This window comes from Octodon degus, unplaced genomic scaffold, assembly GCF_000260255.1.
Source record: "Octodon degus isolate 3935 unplaced genomic scaffold, OctDeg1.0 scaffold00078, whole genome shotgun sequence".
NCBI classification, from domain to species: Eukaryota; Metazoa; Chordata; class Mammalia; order Rodentia; family Octodontidae; genus Octodon; species Octodon degus.
The window spans coordinates 12,318,205-12,321,041 of NW_004524654.1; the positions used below are offsets into that span (position 1 = coordinate 12,318,205).

At 39.4% G+C, this 2,837-nt stretch overlaps 1 pseudogene; it reads right to left on the reverse strand.

Annotated features, from left to right (window-relative positions):
- LOC101579586 overlaps window positions 1-2,837 on the reverse strand; it is a 40,638-nt pseudogene that overhangs the window by 11,806 nt on the left and 25,995 nt on the right.

The following is a 2,837-nucleotide window of genomic DNA, read 5'->3' on the forward strand; positions in this document are numbered from 1 at the left end:
AGCCATCTCCCCAGCCCTCTTTCTTTCTTTCTTTCTTTCTTTCTTTCTTTCTTTCTTTCTTTCCTTTCTTTTTTTCTTTTTTCCTGTATTTTAGGGAAGGGATCCTACAGGGTGTTCAGGATCTCACTACTAGATTAGACTCGTAGTGATCTGCCTGTTTACAGCCTCACAAAAGCTGGGATTATAGGCGCATGCCACCACACCCAGTGTCCACTGCTGTCTCAGTGCACTCCGGGGGCAGGGCCAGCACCACAGCCCTGGGGATCAAACCCTGGCCACTGCACGTGCTTACAGGCCCTTTAATCTGTTGAGCTATTTGGCCAGTAGGTAGGGCCTGGTTTTCAATAACTTTTATACCTCTCTCACTCTCATCGGCAGCTTTCTCAGCCTCCAACTTTTTCAGGGAAGTGGCCAGAAGCTCCTATGCATGGTCCAGCTTCTCTTCAGCAACCTGGAATCCTTCTAGTAGCTCAAGAAGGCTACCTCTGCTTCAGCCTGTTCCCAAGCCCGCCTTTCTCCCTCCATTTCCTGCTGGAGGCATTCGGCCCTCTCCTCTTCATCATCGGCCTGCTGCTGAAGAACCTGGATCTTGCACTTTACTGCCTCGATGGTGGTGATTCCAGCCACAGTGCCCACCCAGCAACCTCTCAGTCTTGGTCCCTTTCAGAAAAAAAAAGAAAGAAAGAAAAACTATTTCTTTTTTTGTTTGTGCAATACCCGGGATTTAAGTCAGGACCTCGAGCTTGCCAGGCAAGAGCTTATACTACTGAGCTATCTCCCCAGCTGCCCAGAAAAGAAAAGAAAGAAAAAAAAAAAACCTTAAAAACCTTTTTTTATGTATTTCATATAGGGTCTCACTATGCAGATCATACTCATAGTGATGCTCTTGTTTTCAGCCACTGGAATTACAGGTGTGCATCACCATGTCTGGACTCAGGTCACTGGTTTAACACACTCTAGGGCAGTGCCAGCATGGCATGTGCTACCAGGTATCAAACTCCAGTCCCTGTGCTTGCCTAAGCAGGAGCTTAGTCCACTGAACCGTCTCACTGGCCCCAGAAAAACTTTATAATATACTCTTTATTGTACAGCATATTATTACTGATTGCTCTTTACTGTTAATGGTTACCTAAATAGGACAACTCATTGTTTTGTTTTATAGTGGTTCTTTTTAAAGTAAACCATTTTTTTAGTATGAAAGAGCACCAGAACTAACATTAAGTATAACTGAATATTGAAACCTCACAGAAACTGAAATTCTTTGCACCTGCAAAACAAAAAGATTTCACAATAAAGGAGGAAAAGCTGTCTTACTCCAAGAAAACTTGTTAATCATATTGAAAACTCCTAAAATGGAAAATAAGTCATGAGGAGAAATTATAATAGAAAATTCCTCTATATGTGGTAAGCTTTTGTTAGCCAACATATCAATCATTGTGACAATCTATTTTTACCAGGCAAATCCATTATATTTCTATTCCCTTTTTAGTAAAGAATCTAAAGAGCAGTGAAATGTCCAAAATGTAGAAAGTGAGAAGAGGTACAGTCCCTTAATAAGCCAGAATAGGAAAGTAAGTTCCTTCCTATGTTTCCTGAACTAAAGCAAATGAGGCAATCATTTGGATACAATACACACATGAGTTCATTGTAATTTAATTTACAACTCTTTTTAAAAATATTCCTATGTAAATCAAAAGCACATTAACCCTTAAATTTAACTGAAGACAAATCATGGGACAATTCCTAATTTAAACTAATCATAATATCTGTGCTAATGTTGCTATCAGAACTGGGAGGATTGGGATAACTTAAAAGCAAAGAGGTCTGGGGAGATACCTGATGGTCTTAGCACCTGCCTGGGAAGTACATTGGCCTGAGTTTGATCCCTGGTACTGCATGCTGTGTCAGCCCTGGAACCCTGAGTGTGCTGTGCAGGCCCCTAAACCAAGCATGGTGGGACACACCTGTAATCTGAGCTCTGGGGAGGCTGAGACAGAAGGATCACTGAACTGTATAGTGAGACCCTGTATTCAATAAGTAAATAAATATAAAGGAGAAAAAGAAAGGAAAAGAGAACAGCTCAAGACATAGCCTGGTGAATTCTGGATAGGAATGATATTTGGAAAGATAGTAGCAAACTCTTATCATTAGACAGCTAGTGGCACAGCCTTTCTGAGGCAAAGGATACAAAGTACAGAGATTTAAGAGCCCCAACATAACAACAGATTTTCACCAAAGCTCAATCAAGCTCCCATATGCATAACAATTCATACAATAAAAGGGCATGTTCCTTGGCAAGTGCAAAGGTCTGAGTTCAATCCCTGATTCTGAGAAAAAAAAAAAAAAAAAAAAAGAAGAAAGAAAAGAAATGAAAAAGAAAAGTGCATGACAGGAAAGAACATCATTGCACTGTTTCACCTAGAGTTCTTCTTACCTTCTATCAGCTTTGACCAAAAACATAGTCCCCTATGCCATACGTTCCATGTTCTAAACTATGAGTTGCGCAGGCAAGATAGTAGACACAGTAATCCTACCTTTTTCTCTATATGGGTATCTCCTTGCAATCCTTGCTACTGGATCAGAGTAATTTTTTTGTAGCCTGTAAGGAGTATTTTTCTAACTAAAAGAAGGCTTAAAATAAACAGAAGTTTAAAACAACAAAGTTCTTCTGGAAATGTAAAGCATTCAGTTATATACACAGAAGAGAAAATATGTGAAATGCAAAAAGGATAGTGAACTTTCCTAAATCAATTTAAGTCACTTCAAATATTTCTTCAAAATATTCTTCTGTTGGTATGAATATTCTAAGCTCATATATAATGTTTAACATAAATCTT